Source organism: Phasianus colchicus, chromosome 2, assembly GCF_987193195.1.
Source record: "Phasianus colchicus chromosome 2, bPhaCol1.hap1.1, whole genome shotgun sequence".
Taxonomy (NCBI): Eukaryota; Metazoa; Chordata; class Aves; order Galliformes; family Phasianidae; genus Phasianus; species Phasianus colchicus.
This window is the reverse complement of record NC_143437.1, coordinates 22,535,727-22,553,516: the sequence shown is the minus strand read 5'-3', so window position 1 is coordinate 22,553,516 and position 17,790 is coordinate 22,535,727. Positions and strand designations below refer to the sequence as shown.

The following is a 17,790-nucleotide window of genomic DNA, read 5'->3' as shown; positions in this document are numbered from 1 at the left end:
TTGGTCAGTTACAGAGGGGAGTCCTCTGTGTAAGGATAGGTCTGTGGTGGAGAGCCTGTCCCATGGTGGCTTCCTTTAGTAGCCGCTGCCCACCACCCATAGCAGCCAAGCACTGTCCACACAGTGGTAGCCCATGAAAGGGTGGTGCTGAAAGGGCGTTTCTCAGGAGTGAAGCCCTTGAACAAGAGGAATATTTCAAGGGAAAGGAGGGGAGGAGGCATGTGCGGCTGAGGCTTTTTGGATTTCCTGAAGCTGTGGGATGTGGGAAGCACGGAGGGTGACAGACTTGGACAGGGGTGAGGAAATGGCCTGGCGAGCATGACAGGCATGGGTCCAGGGGAGTGTCTGTCCTCCCCTGCACTGGGCGGTGGTGATGGATGTGGTGTGCTTCAGCCACTGATGACAGTCACACTCATGTTTAGCTCTGCTGCTGTGCAGGGCTGGTCCTGTGATGCTCATGCAACTTGGGTTGAAGTTTTAGGTTTGCAGACAGCCGAAGTTTTGTTACTAGTTACCAGCATGAACCAAACTCCTAGATCCCCATACCTCCCAACATTTAGATCTCAATCTGATGTGCTCAGAGCACTTCCACTTAATGTTAGCGAACCAGAATATTAAATGATACAAAACATGGCCATAAGCTAGAGATTTTGTTGGTGAGCTTTAACATTTGCAACTCAGAGCCAAAGCTTTGCATACAGGAGAAATTCTAGGGTGAATGTAAATAACACACACACACACATCTGGAGGATTAGCTGTCTCTTGTCCAGATATGCCACACCTTGTAATTAAAGAAGAGGCTCTTAGTATGCGACATAGGAATGCAGAGGGTGTGGAACATCTCAGATTTACAGGCTAACAAGTTTATGAAAGAGACTAAATGCTGTTTAGTGTTACAAAGGTGGTGAGACCTTTGTTCAGCATTGCCCCAAAAATCTGGCACACCTCTGATGGGAAAACACATTGCAAGTAAGATCTTGCTAGAAGAATAATCTGTAAGAAAAATTCAGTAGGGAAACTCCAATAGCTTCTGAAATGATTGCTTTTCTTCATGTACTGCAACAGGAGAATGGTGTGTAGACTGAACACAAATATACATGTGCAAGTCACCTACTGTGAACAGGAACGTCTGACTATTTTAACTTTACAAGTATTTACTAAAATAAAAGTGCCTAAGTGAACTAAATGTCAAAAAAGTGCAACAAGCACATTTCAGTATGTGAAAGATCTTATCTGTAATTAAGATCTGAACATAAGCACAAGGCTGAGGAAATGATTTCGGTTGTGTCCTTTCCAGTAAGTTGCTATACCTCAGGATATTTATAGCTCAGTAGAATAATGAATATTAACACTTGTCATCTAACATCCAAAGTGTCATGTTAAAAGGGGGGATTTGAACTCTAGAGATTAATGCAGTGAAAATTATGACAACACTAGGCTCAATGAAAGAAAAGCTCTGAGTTAACCATAAAAGACTCAAAATGGGTACAAACTCAAGGAAAGCATCTTTCTTTTTTCAGCCAGGCCATCGCAGTCAATCTGTGCTGAAAGCCTTTGTGTCCACATCTCAGAATTGGATGAGGCTCCCTCCAGGATTCCTCTGCAGGTCAGTGATAACACTAATCACTAACTCTGAGTCTCACAGTTGTTTTGGTACTTGTGACTGGACTAGAGAACTGAATTTGATGCTTTAATATGGTACAAGAAAATAATTAGAGACCTAGTCTTGCATGGTCATGCTCACTAAAAGTTTGCACCAGGTCCCCTGCAATGAAGGCAAAGCAACAAAGAATGATTGCCTGACTCTTCTTCCTGATTAATATGCTGTCATCTTCTTTCTTTTTCATGGGCAAAAGTTTTGCTTTTCTAAAAGAATTGCCTTCTTTCACAGCAATTGGACTTTTAGTGGGATAAAGGAACATTAGCTACAGTGCTCTGAGTGGAGGGGGAAGCAGCTGATTCAGATATCTGGAGTCCGGAGGGACACCATTATAATTCAAAACTTGACCTCCGGTTGGATGGTGCTTCTCTTCCATGCTAGGACTGGATTTGGTTGTGTTGTTACAGACACACCATTGTGAGGGCAGATTGTGCCCAGCTGCTGCATGGGTACACAAAGAGCTGAGAAAGCTGCAGGGAGCCTCTTCGTTGTGTGTTCCTGGACAGCAGCCAACCTCCCATCAAACGTTGCCCATTTCTTGAGAAAGCACAGAGCTTGCTCCATCCCCCAGCAATGCCTCAAGCCAGAGGTGTCCAAATGGAGATGAAAAGGGTATTTCCAGTTTTCCAGTTTTTGGGACAGAGTGTGCAAGGTGGGGAGGCACTGATAGAGAAGATAAGGTCTGAATGGGAGGGTACTGCAAACCTTCTCAGGGACAAGATGTTAGGCATGATGGCTTTTAATGAGTCAACTATCATCAAATTTCTAGTAATCCTTAGCAGTGTGTTTCACTATAATTGATTTTTACGTGCATTTTCAAAAACTTCTGAAATTCATCTATAAGTTGGCTTGCTTCTGACCAGCACAGTTCTTTGTGTGTATTAGTTTGCATCAAATACAGCCTAATTCTTATGTAAAAATTCCATGGGAAAATCCAGGAATGACTACATAACTGATTTGGTATGGCACTGGGCTATAATTCTTTTCAGATTTCAGTTTTCAAGGCCAAGAAACCAAAACCCGAAGTAATGTTTCATTTCTATCCCTTTGCAAACTGGGTCTCTGTGGAATGCACAACTGTAGCACTCTGTGCTGTATATAGAAAAGCACTTTCAATGTCCTGCAGATGTCTGCTCAGTAGCTTCCATATGGCAGATTACTTGTTGTTGGACCAGACTCCACTCACGCTTGTGCAATTCTGTTGCAGTTGGCGAGGAGGTAAGGCAATCACAGCTCAATCTGGCCCATTGGGTCAAATAAACTCTGCACACTCGAGTAGGGGTTTCAAGTTGAATAATGTTGCTGGAACAATTTCCTCACTGATGCTGATGCAGCCCTGCCTTTCAGAGAACTTGAAAAGCTTAGGGATTTGGTAGTAGGTTGAGAGTGCTCTGGCACCTGAGTGCTGGGCTAAGATGGAATCTCTTGAACATTATTGGCACCTGAAAAGCCTTTATTGGTCCAGTGCAATAAACTGGTGGTCTTAGTGAGGCAAAGGATCAGATAATTATAGAAGCAGAATCTTCCTCCAAAAATTGTTCTCCCTGTTGAAGCTGAAACATTTTGGCAAGGGCAGTTTCCTCAGTCTCTCTTGATCTCTGTATTTTTTGTGGCTTAACAAAACACTACATTCATTTGGGGTTTTGATCCACCAAATTTTATTCTGTTTTCTATTTATAATATTTTCCGTGTTGTTTTTGTGAGACTTCTGTGTGTAAGTCTGAGACAGACAAAGAGCAAATTTAGACACTATTTCAGTCTTGCCAGTGCTGGTGTCTGTAAAGCCTGGCTGGATGCCCACTTGGTTTCGTGCTGGTGGCACTGCAGCATGAGCAGGATATGTTTTGTGATGGCGTTGAGTGGTAGATGGAAATTGTTTCTTACACTAAAAACCACATTTTGAGGCACTTTTGATGGAACTTGCTGGCCTCAGGTGAGTTGCACCTGCCTAGCTCAGGTTGGGCTTAGCCTGCATTGCTGTAAACTCTGAGAAGCCACTTGAGGATGCCGTAAGATTTAAAGATCCCCATTCTTACTGAATCGAGATCTTTGAAGTAAGTCGATTTATTTTTTCTTCCAATTAGAAAAGCTGAATTTGACCTAAAGATTTTGAATCGGTATTCTGGTTAGAGAAGAAGTCAAGCGAAATGTTAGGGTACTAAGAAGATAAGGTGGAAGTCTAATTTCTCCTAATTTCTCTGCTTTTCCAACATGGACACTGGGGACACATAAATAAGACGACTCATTCTTTTGGCTACCTTGCTTCAGTTTGCAATTGCAAATCATATTTGTAGCTCAGCTAATTTGGAAATGGCAGGGAACACCATTCTAGTGACAAAGAGACACTCACCATCTGCAGTCTAGCAGTACTTGCCAACGATATGTTTGGGACACAGCAGTCTAGGCAAAAGTGCTATCATCTGACCCTAATATATCTATTTCTCAGTTTATAGTGTTGTAAGCATGTCAACAGAGCAGCTCTCAAACATGGCACATTTTGAAGCAAGTAAATTATAGCACTAATCTAATGGCTGGTTTTGTTTTTCTGACCTACTTAATTAAAAAAAGTGTCTAAAAATGGAAATGCTGTTTCGCTTAACGCGAAGACAGAGCTGGCTTTTTTCCCCCAACATCTGTGTCCAGAAAGGAAGAAAAATCCTGTTTTGACTGGCCTTCCTCCACCAGTCTTTTTTTTTTTTATTTCTTGTCTAAAGCAAAGTAAGTTACATAAACATTCCACCTCTTTCCATAAATTGGCTGCAGTTTCTGAACAATAGCGTTACTGTGAAGAGAAGCAAACCACAGACACACCCCACAACTGTTGGTCACACAGCCAAAGAGAACTAAAGACGCATTCTTTGAAAGTACCAAAAAGGAAATCCATGGTCTTAAGGCAAGACCTTTTATGTTATGTTTGGAAATGTTTCTCATTTCTCTCTTTCTTCCCCCACCCCCGCTTCTTCTTTAGCTCTCTTAGCTCAACATTTTTGAGGGAGCAAAATGTCTCCAGACAGAACTTTATTCTTTGTCGAGATGTGTTGATAGTATTTGTCAGTACTCACTAACCTGGGACTGGAGAGTGAAAGAACATTGAAAAGTGGGATTTCAGAAAGAGGAAAGAAAACATGTTACTAATAATGCCTTTGAGGCGTATTTCCTCAGTATAAAAAAAAAATAAAATAAAAATACTTCAGAGGAAAAAAAAAAAAGAGAGAGGCTAAGACAGAAAACTGTTTCAAGCAGATTGCTCTCAGTTGTAAAAGCAATAATTCTCTTCAGAGAACAATAACTCTGTAGAAACAATTGTTCTCCTCTCTGAAGCATCTCAGCGCGCTTTCCAGACGGGAATTCACACCCATTGCAGCCTGTGTTCCCAGCTGGGCAAGCTGATGCACCAGGAGGTTAGGCACTCCTGCCAGCACCGCACTGCAGCAGCAAATACACCCTGAATTACTCCCGGCTGCTGCCTGCACAGCCTTCTAAACACAGAATACCAAGTGGTTTGGCACTGTCTGTCGATATTCCCTCTTGGAGGCTCTGGGATTACGATCTCAATGAAGGCGAAGTTGCCACTGATCTTACTGGGAGCTAAGCATGTGTAAAGTCAGCAGGATCCTGCAGGCAGCAGGAATGCACAACAAAGCGATGCCTATAAATCAGTGAGTAGGTGTCTGCTGGCCCCCTGCCCGCTGCTGTGCGCCGGGGCCATAACAGCAGCCCTGTGCGCAGCTGGAAAGCCCAGCTGCTGCCTCGCCAGCGGGAGGGCACGGCAAGAGCTCATGCTGGGGCAGCTGCCTGGGGTCCTGCTGCTCACTGACCTGCCCTTGCAGTCCTCCGTGGTAGCCCCTGCATGGGGATGCTTCCCCTGAGCCCACGTCTCGTGCTCTGGAGCGAGTCAGAAGCAGTGCTCTGTGTGTTACTGAACATATGTTGGCTGGGGAAGGTGCAGCAGTAAGCAAATGCTATACTGTGTAGGGGGAAAAAGAACACCACATCAACTAAAATAGCTGTTCTACTGTTGAGGTACCAGCCGAAAGAATGTTTGCTTTTATTCTAAAACATGAAACATTCAGAATAAACTTTAAATGCACAGAAAGAAGAAAAGAAGAAGAAAAAAAAAAGAATATTAAAAAAAAAAATGTAGATGGTTCCCTGCAATTTTATTCAGTAGTTATAACTATCAGTTATTTGCTATGGCACTACTGAACTTTAAAATGGGATCAAGCCCCTCTGAAATATACATTTTAAAAAAGCTGCTTCCAGGCCTCTAGCTTAAGGCAGAGCATAAACGAAAGAGGAGCAGAACAAGGCATCATAACCACTTGCATGCCACTAAGCCCAGTATATACAGAGGCTAATCTGCTTTTAGACCCTGCTGTGGCTGGTAGGTGCAGTACACAGCAAGTGGACTGAAAAAGGTTAACTTTTTCCTTTTGCCTGCCAAATTGTTTCTCTACTCCACCCTTGGTGTCCAACTTTCCAATCCCTGAGTCAGTGTCTGAAGTCAAAACAACCAGCTGGGCCCCACTGAACCTTTCACTGTGGGAAAGCTCAGCTCAAAATGGCTGCATTGTTTCTCTGTAATCTTATCCTCAGCATATAATATCCTTAGCAATTCGCAGAATTTTCAGGATTATGTTTTGGCCCTATGGGAAATGCTGACGTGAATGGTGTGAAGATTTTGCTCTTACGTTGTAAAAGAAAATATTGTGGAATAAGTTAACTATCCATTCACTGTCTGTGTTGGTATGTTTCACCACCACTTGGAGCAGAAAGCTGCAGGATTGAGCCAAATGAACATTTTTTTTCAGATTAATTACTTAAAACAGAATTGGATAACCTGCTAAGATGAAAGACATGACACTGAAAATGTATCTGTCATAGTGTCACTGTAGCATCTACTAACATAAAGAAATTTGCTTAAGATTTTCAAATTGTCTTACAAAATCACTGAAGGGCACAGCATGTGCTATTAAAGTCTAAAGATCCTTGTATAGGCAAAAAATTATAGTAACAGTTAAGAGATTTTAGGGCAGAGGAAATATCTGTGAACAGATTTAGGGGATGTTCAAAATTTTTCATATTGAAGTATGGCAGTACAAAGGCCGTGTTTGGGGAAAAAAAAACAAAACAAACAAAACAAAAACCTACAGCACAGGAGGGATCTATAAATATAAGGAAATAGGAAATGTGGTGCTTTAGTATCAGCAGTGTGTTATGTTTTGGAGACTGGGGGGGCGTTCTGTATTTGCTGTGTAGCAGGTTAACAAGTGGCTTCACACTGAACAGCCAGTTGTGGTGGTGCTTGCTAGTCTCATGGGTGCACTTGTTGGAATGGGTATTGGTACAGGTCTTGCAGGCTGACCTCAGCATTGACAAGGAAAACTCAAAGAGAATCCTGCTAGTCCAGCCTTATTCTCAGCTATGAGCTGGCGGTAGAAATCCTACTTTCGGTGGCAGGGTTTTAGTGACAGGTATATATTCTGAATAGTCTTCAAAGTCAGTTGGATGATGACAATATGCTTGTGTATCTGTTGTACAAACTGCTCGCATGCACTTCAAATGGCAGTTAAATGGAAATTAAAGAATTTGTGTGACCAAAGGGTTGGGAATGAGTGAAATCCCAAGAATTTGTTTGGCTAAACTACACAATTCCCTCATTAAGAACCTGATGTTAATGCAGTGTCCACGATGACCAGATTCTGACTGTGATGTAGGAAAATCCTCTACTGAAGAGACTCTGTGAATCTTCCTGGTCCTTACAGACCCATAAATACAACTGGCAGCTCAGTCTTAAGTTGACAGCTGCATCCTTCTGCTGCTGGATCTTGATCATTCCTGCACTTGCTTCCATCCTGTTTCATAGCCTTACTCCTATATATGGTCTTGTTTTTGTGGTAAGTATGTGTTGTTTGTGGAACATGTAAATATCTTAGAGGTGTAACTTTCCAATCTAATCTTGGGAATGCATACAGGTTGCATGTACTGGTGTGTGTAAATTAGGTTCCTGCACTTAATGCATGAGTATGAAAGATTTGGTCTCCCTGTTTAGGTTTTTTTTCCTCCTTTAGAAGAAAGGAATTTATTTTAGAAACCAGAGGTATCAGATGTCTGCTTCCAGTTTTCACTATTACTTACTTTGCTACAAAAATCACCAACTTATTCCTCTATGAGTCAGTGTTTGCACAGTTCCCTTGGTTTTGCTTGTGCAGGGATCCCTCCTCACCAATCTGTAATTCAAGAGATCAGCTGTGTTACAATTGCTAAAAAAAAAATATCACCACTGTGGCCACAGCAAATTTTAATGAAAGACATGTTGCTGATCTATACAAAGAATGTCAGACTATTTGCTTTGGCGTTGCCTGTTGTACTCTCCTTGGGCATGTGAAGAACATGCAGGCGCCATACGAGCGATACTGGGGCTCTTGGCTTTCTTGGGAGCAGTCTGTCAGACAGATCACTGGGATTGTGCAACTGAGAGTTCAAACTGATCTGGCATGTGTTTTTAAGTGAAACTGGAATTGAGAAGATCAGTGAAGACAGATGACACATTATGTATAACATTCTACAGCTTGGTTAAACTGAGTTTCACAAGACAATTGGTCTCAGAATGACCTTAAAAGAGGTGAGCTTTCCCCTCTACTGACTTTTCCTGCATCTCCTGTTCTTTGCACTGCAATAGTCCTGAGCCTTCTTATTGTCCAAATCCAAGCAGGTTTCATAGCAAGGCATCATATTTCATAGCACGCATTGTAAGATAATAGAATCCTTAAATCTAAGTAGCTCACCAGAAAGATCACCGCAACAAGTAAACCCTACAAACTTGTCTGGTGGCACAGTTGACACAAGGTCACGGCTGAAAGGCACAGACAACCTGGGAGTACGTGTTAACTGGGCATGTTGCAGGAACTAAGAAGGGCATTGTGTGATCACCTTTGAGCCATCGTATTATTGGAAGATATATCTGAGGTCATTGCTTAACAGTCAAAGCAGGTTGTTGTTTATAGTGCTCTACAGCTTCTTATTTTTAAAAACATCTTTTCTAGTGCAAAGTGGCAGCTTGCTCATCATACGTTCATCCAGTCATAGGCAAACACTCCAAACTTTTCAAAAATTGCTGTCTGTGTGATGGCAGGTGGGCCTGCCTTGTTTAGCTAGCTGAAATCCTAATGAATTGTTTTATCTAAGTTAGATACAAATACTGTTTCATATCTCATAATTCTATTAAATCTTCATTCCATTGCCTTGTCTGTTGAGCCAAGTGAGTTTACAGTGCCCTCACCTGTACTGAGACTTTCTTGTATTCCTTGCTGTGTTAATTTTTCTCCCAAGTATGTTATTTCCATTAGAGATTTTACTTTCGCTTGTTTAGCTTTAGCCAGAAACTTTTGCTCTTCCTATTTGAAGTCTCCAGTCATGCACTTCTGTGTTTTTTCCCCAGACCAAAACATAATTTCTGTAAACCTTACTACCTTCTACAGTAACAAAAACATGTTGTATTTTCCAGCAAAATGTCTCAGGTGCCAAGCACAGCCCAAATGGTGGTCTGAAGAAACTGTCTCTCAAAAAGGTTGGTGAATATGTGCAAACATGAGCTGTTTTTCTAAAGGCAGTTGCCAGGGCCCTTCTAACACATCAAGTTTAGAAAAATACTTGGCATCAATCCCTCTTCCAGAATTTCTCCTTTTGTAGACAGTGGAAAATGCCTCCTTTTCATGTATTTAGATATTCTGTGTCAATGCATAAACAGAGCCTTCTATCTTTAGTGCAATGGCTGGCAAACACACCCGCTCTTTCAGCCCTTTTACTCACCGTACCATTCTTGGTTCAGCTGAATCATCTCCTAGCTTCTCATCACTAAGGAGAGGATATTTTCTAGGATAGGATCCATATGATCGTTGAAGTATTTTGACTTTTTTCTTTACTCACTGGGAGTATGGTCCTTTGCATTTCTGACTTGCTGGTCCTCCTTTGACCAGGAACTGAAGAGCATTCCAAGACAGAGATCATATAGCTCTGCTTAAAAATCATATGCCACATACTGTGAGCAGATTCAAAGATGTAGAATGAGGATTTCTCAAAGGCCAGTGGGCATGAAAACTCTCAGAGACAAAGGAAAATATGAACTAAGTTTACTGTTTACTGCCACTAAGCAACCTGGCTGTATTCTTGGATGTCTGTGTTCCTTCCCATCCGGTTTGCAGTTCTTCTTGTAGAATTCCTATTAATTTCATTATTTACTTATTGTTCCCACTGTATCAGCTTTTCCCATATTATAAGTGCAAATTTATCAAGTAAGTGTGGTAGAAATTTTGAAGCAGATCTTGGTATGTCCACACTATGGAAGTCAACAGGGCAACACAAGTCTGTATGAGGGCTTCTTAATTGTGCTCTTCAGGCATATCTGCCACCCAATTCTAAACTACAACAGAAAATCACCAGCTTTTAAAATCCTTTATAAAAAATGCAGTGTTGGTCTCCACTAGAGGCTGTGGACCCAGCATGTGGACTATCGAATTAGACTGAGACTAGATAAAACCCAGATAATATTTGTGACTTTTTCCTGGCTTCATCTCTTACAACTTGCATTTAAGTTATGAAGAAAAACTCCACTGTTTTATTTTTGCTGCAGCCGGAGTGCAACATCAATAATCTTCCGTTTCTAAAATCCTCATGCAAAGTAACATCTTGTTGGTGGTTTTTGTTTTTGTTTTTCCTTTTTCCACTTGGTTTTCTTGTACTGGCAGAAGCAGGTGAACAAAAAATGAGAAGAAAAAAATCATTTGGGATTAAGTTCCAAAAAGCAATTTCTGAAGCTACCTGCTTAGTTGTTTTGTACATCCCACATGCACTGGGGACAATTTATTCTATTGCTTAAATGTCATTTAGTTTATATTTACAGCACTTGGACATTAACAACATCTGTGTGGCCAAGTTATCCTGCAAATATTTCACCAACAGTCTTAATGTTGTAACACTCCAGCTACTATAAAAATAGGCCAATGGTCAAGAATGGGTTTTTCTGCATCATTAACCAATTATAAAAACCAAGTACCTTTTTCTGTGTGGAAGGTAAATCCTTATACCAGGTCTGCTAATGTATGTTGTGTTTCTCCATCAGAGTGAGTAATTACATGGGCAGGTAGTGGCATATTTGTTGCTACTAATATAGGGAAATTCATGATGCAAATTTGTCCAGTGAAAACAATTTCTGAGTAACATTAAAATAATTACTCAAAGTTATTGCCATGTGCTCTAACTGGTAGAAAACATATAGAAAGTGGTTTTTTTTTCCTTTTTCGTGTGACTGATAATGAAAGTGTCTTGTGTCATCTTGAAGGATCTCTTCAGACCTATGTAGAGCCATATGACATTGCAAAATGCACTCCTTCCCTCCTAATTTACACCATTTTTGGCAGCTGTTTATCTAATTCATTCCTAAAAATCTACAAGGATGGCAATGTGCAGACTCCCTTGGTAACCTGTGCCAGAACTAAATCAGCCCTTTAGTAATCCTGCTTCTTACTGCTGTGAGATGCATTTGGCTCTTCAATTTGTTCACTCCCCAGACATAGCAGGACACTGGTGACTCATCTTAAAGCATGCAGATAATACGTGCTTTTCAGGGAATAACATATTTGGATGAACAATCTGTAAGACTGATGTTTCTTCCTTTTTCAGTTAAGCTGTTCGGCAAAAATAGATAATAACTTTGCTTTCCTGTTATAAAAAAACTCAGGAACTCTGTGGGAGCTGGTCCCACCCATCTCGTGGTAACCAGCTGATTGTCCCAGACTCTTAAGTTCCCCAGGGACCAGTTTGCTTTTCATGCCATTGCAGGTGTCCTCCCCTGTGCATGCGTGTGCCCTCCTGCACACAGCAGGATCGAGCTCTGTGTTCTGTCCTTCCCATGTATTATGGCAGGGCACTAACTCTGCCCTGCCTCTGGGGGTGTGCAGACCTTGGGAGGGATGGACAGGATGGTTTCCCCCTCAATAATAACGCCTTGCAATTCATAACGAGAACATAAAGCAGAGCATAAGAGAAAAAGCAGCAATAAAGAGGAGCTCTACGTGCCTGCCTTTTTGCCTGGTAACAAACAGGGACTGGCTGTTTCACACAACTCAGCTGGAGTCTGTGTTTCTCATCTGTTTCCCATAGTAGTTCCCTGTCAACTAGCAGATCCTTAAAAAGAAAGTCACTCTTGTCCCTTTGTTCCAATTTCAGGGGCCTTTGTTATATCCTGAGTGTGGAAATGTGGGTTTGGGGCTTGTAACTGGAGACTCAAAAAAACCCCGCCACCCTTTTCCAGAAATTAAGCCACCACAACTGAGGGATGTCTGGAATTTTTTTTATATGGTCTTTATACATGGATTGTTATGTGACTGTACTTTAAAGCTATTTTCTTAGGAGAGTCTTTTAATAGGCTTTTTTTTTTTTTTTTTTAAATATGTAGAAGGGGGGTGCAAAACTCTCAGTGGGCTAAAATTTATTCAGCCATTTTGTCACAACTGGCTAAAGTAAAACTGAAGTTCCCTCAAAATGCTATTTTCCCTGGAGACTTCTCTCTGTCACCAGCAGCTAAACAAGCAGTAGGCAAGACAAGTGCTTCAAATCAGCTCGTTTGGGGATTCTCTCTACAGGCAAAGGGAAATACAGTGGGTTAGAGGATTTTGTGTTAGTTCCTCTCAGAAGGAGCATAGATAAAACTGTGGGGCCACTCAGCAAAGCAGTAATTTCCTTGAGTGCAAACATGCTCCCAGATATCTCCCTGAGAAATCCAGATTGCTGCTAGACAGAGAGCAGTGAGTGGTGATGAGGGTCAGCATAGCAGCCTTCTCTGGGGGTTCAGTGGGGCCTGGCACCTCCCAGCCTTGTCATCCCCAGAGACGTGAGATGAGGCTTTGAGACAGTGTTTTGGTCACTGCAGCTCAGCGGGGGGCCTATGGAAGTGATGCTATGACTATCCTGCACAGCTGTCACTTGCAGACTTTGGCTGAGGCAGCAGGGGCATGTCATACTGCACTCCACGATGACCAAGATGGTCGCTGGCAGGGAGGGAAGCTGGCAATCTCTTGGGCACTGTTTCCTCTTGCCTTGCTGCTTCTCTCACTGAAGGGCTGCATTTGGTAGCACCCAGATGAGTCCCCATGGCATCAGGAGGCTGTCCAAAGGGTCCATGCCATGCTGGAGCATTTACTTTGAAGGCAAGGACTTAAACAGGAGAGGAAGCAAAAAAGAGATAAAAAAAACCGCAGAAAATCTGGGTTAAGAAAGTGTCTGCTGTGAAAGTGGGCAGTGTAATGACAGAGGAGGTAGTCACTTTCACTGAACAAGCAGCCGAGACAAAGTTGTGATGAAAGAGAATAAACCCACAGCAGGTCTGGCTGGCGAGCCTTGATCCTCCTCACAGATCTGCTTTTTTCTCTGCAGACCTGAGTGTGCAGGATCTTGTGTAAAGAAAGAACCATTTCCATTTTTCCAGAGTTCAGGAGACTGTACAACACTTGCAGGGAGAGAGACGTCTAAAAACATTTATAGCAGTGTTAGCTGGAGCGTTTGTTTTTCCCAAGGGGATTACAGTTTCCATCGTCACACACTGCATTTAGGGTTTGTGATCTACAGCAATGGTAGTTTCACTCCAGCAGAGTTTTCTTCAAATATCTGATGGGTGATACTGTAACTTAATGGACCTGTTTGAAATCCTAGAAGTATTTTTTTTCCCAATTATCTTGAATTGACATTGTCATACTTATGTGTATGCTGTTTTTCCTATTTCTTCATGCATATCCTGATGAAATGCTATGATAACACATTCTGGTAAAAGATTGGAATAATAAAAACATTTTTTTTCTTTTTAGGGAGACCCACACTCCATTAGGAGAGATGTTGAAAGCTTATTCTTTACTACAGCTGGTCCTGTCAGGCATTTATCTAACTATATAATCAGTTCTTGAATTACATTTCCTTCAGTCAAGCTACATGCCTACCTTTCTAAATTTACATCTTGCTCAGTGAACACAGTTTCTGGTAGGAATCCATCAGTCTGCAAGTTTGTTAAAGGCGTGATGTTATCGACAGTTCAGTTTCAGGGTTTTCCACATGCTGCCGTGCTGCACAAGAAAAGCAAAGCAGCAGGGGAAGCGTGGATGTTAGAGAGAATAATAGCATAGCAGAAAGCTTCCTGATTCTCAAACAACTGGGGATTCCTTCTGATAACATGGGATTACAGAGGATTTGCAACTAGGACTTTGGGTTTTACTAAGTTAGCATATCAAAGCTTTTCCCCCCTATTGTCAGCTGGTTGAGTGATGCTTGCCTTCTCCATTTCAGATGAAAGATTGGAAGTCGATATAGGACATTGCCTGACAAATCTCATAAAGCTAAATGAAGGGGAATGTATGTACCCTCTTGTAGCAGGGAGCAGAGAAAGGTTCTGTGAGGAGAGCAGAGATCTAGGAGACACAGACTGTGTATGCAGGGCCCTGCTCCTCTACTGCTATTTGTGGATGTACTTACATCATGAAACCTCATGCTAAAGCACAGACTGTACATATTCCTGTAGCATAGTGCTCTGGGGTACTCATCTACCATCATCTAGATGGGAGATGTGGTTTCACCCAGTCTGCCATGGCTCTTCCTTGAGTTCTCCACCAACAACTTGTACTTGGAGCTAACTGCACTTTTTTGTTCTCTGTTGCCTAGGTCAAAGTAGTCTTTTATATCCCATTGCTTAACTCTGTAAAGTTAAACTAAATGAATAACGCAAAATTAAAATACAAAATGGCATGAGTACTAAGTTGTGACTTTAATTCCAGGGCTGTATGCTGAGGCAGACTGTGACTCCTCTTTTGTTTAAAACTTTAGACTTCAGGACGCTAAATAGCGAGTATATGTCCAGCGGAATGAGCAGCTAGAGGTCAGTAGCTTTGGTGTTGCATTCATTTGCCCTCTACAGAGAATCAATTAAGCTTCACACAGGCAGAAAAGTGAAGGACTGCAATGGTGAATGAAACCAGAATGAAAGGCAATTGCATATTTTCTCACGATTGCTGTAAATCCCATTGGCTAAAAGACAGTCCACTTTCTCTCCCTTTTTAACTAAGAGTAGCCATAGTAGGTCAGACTAGAGATTTGCCCATTCCAGTATTTTGTGCATTATGTGGGCTAACAGCAGAGCCCTGAGTTTAAATATCTGACGAGCATACAGTTTCATTTTAGTTACTGTGTTCCTTTAGTTTCTGGAAAATCTATAGCTGAGGTTTTCTTCAGCCAGTGACTGTATCCACATTTCTGTGCGTACAGCTGATCCGTATCAAATGTATCTCCATGCTGGATAGTCTTGATGGACTTGTGCAGGGCTCAGAGTTACTTCATTTACAGAGCTGTCTGTGTTTGTGAGGATGAGATTTGAAAAGGCTGCAGAAATACAAAAGGCAAGTCCCTCAGAAGCTGGTGTTTTCCGACTGTGTGTTGTGGAAATGAGTTTCACTTCATCGGTGTTACACACAGCTCTCACTTCTTCCGAGTTACTCATTACTCCAAAAGATGCAAGTAGAAAATTGGGTCTTTCTAATACATTGTATAGCTTTAAAAAAAGCAATGCCTATACATATGGCAAAAACCTACTAGAAGTACATCTGCTTAGTCTACTTGCCCTTTCCAAAGAGATGGACTCAATTTTGGTAGAATAACCAAATAATTCCATTAAGCTAAATATAGTGAGATGCAACATTTTATATTCCTTAATCATGCAAACTTAAAGTTTGCAAGTTTTGGCCCTATCGTATACATAATTCTTCACGTGTCCAGAAAAAAAAATAAAAAAGATAATCTTATATACATCCAAAAGCCCTTCACACTCTGATATGGGTCTTTCTTCTGATGACTCTGAGGACACATCCTGACCACTGTCATTATCATAGTGCAAGAACTCACTGTGCTTGTATACTTGCCGAAGTCCCAGAGATGTCCTCTCAAATCCAACTGTGTGATCAGATTCCATTTAAAATTCTCTGCCTCTATGCTAATACATAGCATAAATACTGTTCAGGCTGGAAATATAATTTGATCCTCTACAGGACAGCAGAAATTTCAGAAGAGATGTAATGCTATTCTAATGATCTAGACCCGGTGTTTTTGTAGAAAACAGAAAATTGGCAGCGTCTTTTCTTTGGTAATTCTTTCTTGGAAAAATTAAGCTTCTTAATAAATCTCAGTAGCCATGGATGGAAATCCACCAACTGCAACAGTACTTATTGACCTTTTCAAAGAGTTAGATTTAAGCAGACTCTAGTACAACCGCACATGGAGTAGTCAAGTTAGAACTTTTTGATAATTGTACTGAGGAGGTTCTCATTTTCTTTCAACTTGATACATTCTTCACTTCGCTCCCAAGGACATGTTCACTCTCCAGTGTGTTGTGGAAATGCCTGAGCTGGCTCAGGTACTGAGATGAATGTAATTGCGGTGGCCTAGAGATGAGCAGAGAGCTTACCCCACTTCTTGGCAGGCTCATCTCCAGTTTGACTGTGTCTAGCATTGGATCAAACTCATTTAATGCCAGCTTAGCCACTTCTGCAGTATATTACAGCTGCAGTACAGACACGCACCTCACAAGTGCTTGATCTTTTCCTCATTTGGTCACTTGTAGGCTTGCTGAGGGAGCATCTTGTATCGATGGAAATATTAACAGGGTTGTCATGACAAGCCTCTTCTTTATTTCATTGTGCTTTCAGTGTTAAAAAAAAAAAAAAAAAAAGCAGCTGAAGTCAGTCCCACAGGGGATCTGTCTTTTCCAACTAATTACTATTGCTAAAGCAAGGCAGCTATGGGAGCACTGTGATTAAAACACTTAGAGTATCTTTGTCCAGTTTCAGTCTTATGTATTCAGTCTTATCTTTCGACACAATATGGAATCAGTAGGAAAGTGGCAATCAGTAGGAAAAGTGTAATGTGACATCAAAAACAGGTACTCAAATCCTTAGTTGCATCAGTATGGTTGATATGAATGCTTACCTATCAAATTGCTTATGGTATCTTTTTAGAATATTTTTTCACCTTAATACTGTCTGAAGTTATGAGATTAACTCTCCACACTTTAAAGTGGCATATAGCCCTATGCCTGTATGCTCAACGACACACAAATCAATCTTTCCACAAAGCTTTATTTAATTCTAGTTGTATAAACATATAGTGTAATAAGGGCTACCAAAATTGCCAATGTACTCAAAATATTTCTGTGAAATTTCTTCTATTGTCAATGCAGAACTACAGAGAGTGCTTTAATTGTTTCTTGCTACAGAAAATCTTCATGTGCATGCATGTATGTATAGAAAAATACACTAGTGTATATAGAGCTCAGAATGGAGAAGTCCATTTGACATCTATTTCTCCAGAAGACCATATTCTGATAAGTGCAGCGATTTAAGTCTGAAAATCCTCAGAGATTTCTCACCACAATGTGCTACAAGTCAACCATATGAATGTGTGCATATGGTGCAGATCCTTGTGAGCCATTCAGCCTCCCTAAATGCTCTTCACACTCTCTTAGATTTTTCTAGCTTCTTTCTTGGAGGCTTTCATTGGTAAATTAATTAAATCTGTTGGAATATCATTTTTCAAATGGGACATTTGGGAAAAACTCCATCTTCTTCCCTGAAACCTCCCTTGAGAAACCTGACTAGGCAAAGCTACAGCTCTTCTGAAGCACTGCCTTGAGCAGGAGGACAGGCTAACTGCTGACCGCTGGAGGTTTCTTCCAACTCACATTTTCTTTGTTTCAATTTTCATGCACTCATTTCACTATCTGATATAATCTTCCCACTTTTACAATCACAATTAAGAAACTCTTGAGTAGATTTTATTCTTTTAATTTCCTTCGTAAGAATCTTCTTTTTTTTCACCATATGATTTTAAAGTGGATACAGGATTCAGGGCTCTTTTGTGATCTGGATTGATGGTTGCCTGCAGAAGGACTGTGTGTGTTGCCTGTGTGTGTTCTAACCAGCTGTGGCCTCAGAAGGAATTTCAGGGTACGTCCTTCAGAACAAATTATAAATTCTGCTGATAAAGTTATCATTTTCCACTACTTAAATTAATCAAGGTGCTCATCAACTATAGCCATTCCT

General features: G+C 41.2%; 1 protein-coding gene across 1 annotated transcript in view; it reads left to right on the top strand.

The window, feature by feature from the left end:
* The window catches only part of HHAT (hedgehog acyltransferase), a 188,276-nt gene that overhangs the window by 10,728 nt on the left and 159,758 nt on the right, over positions 1-17,790 (top strand). Inside the window, exon 2 of the mRNA XM_090135107.1 lies at positions 1,521-1,606. The gene's annotated coding sequence lies outside the window, so the exon portion shown is untranslated. The remainder of the gene's footprint in view (positions 1-1,520; positions 1,607-17,790) is intronic.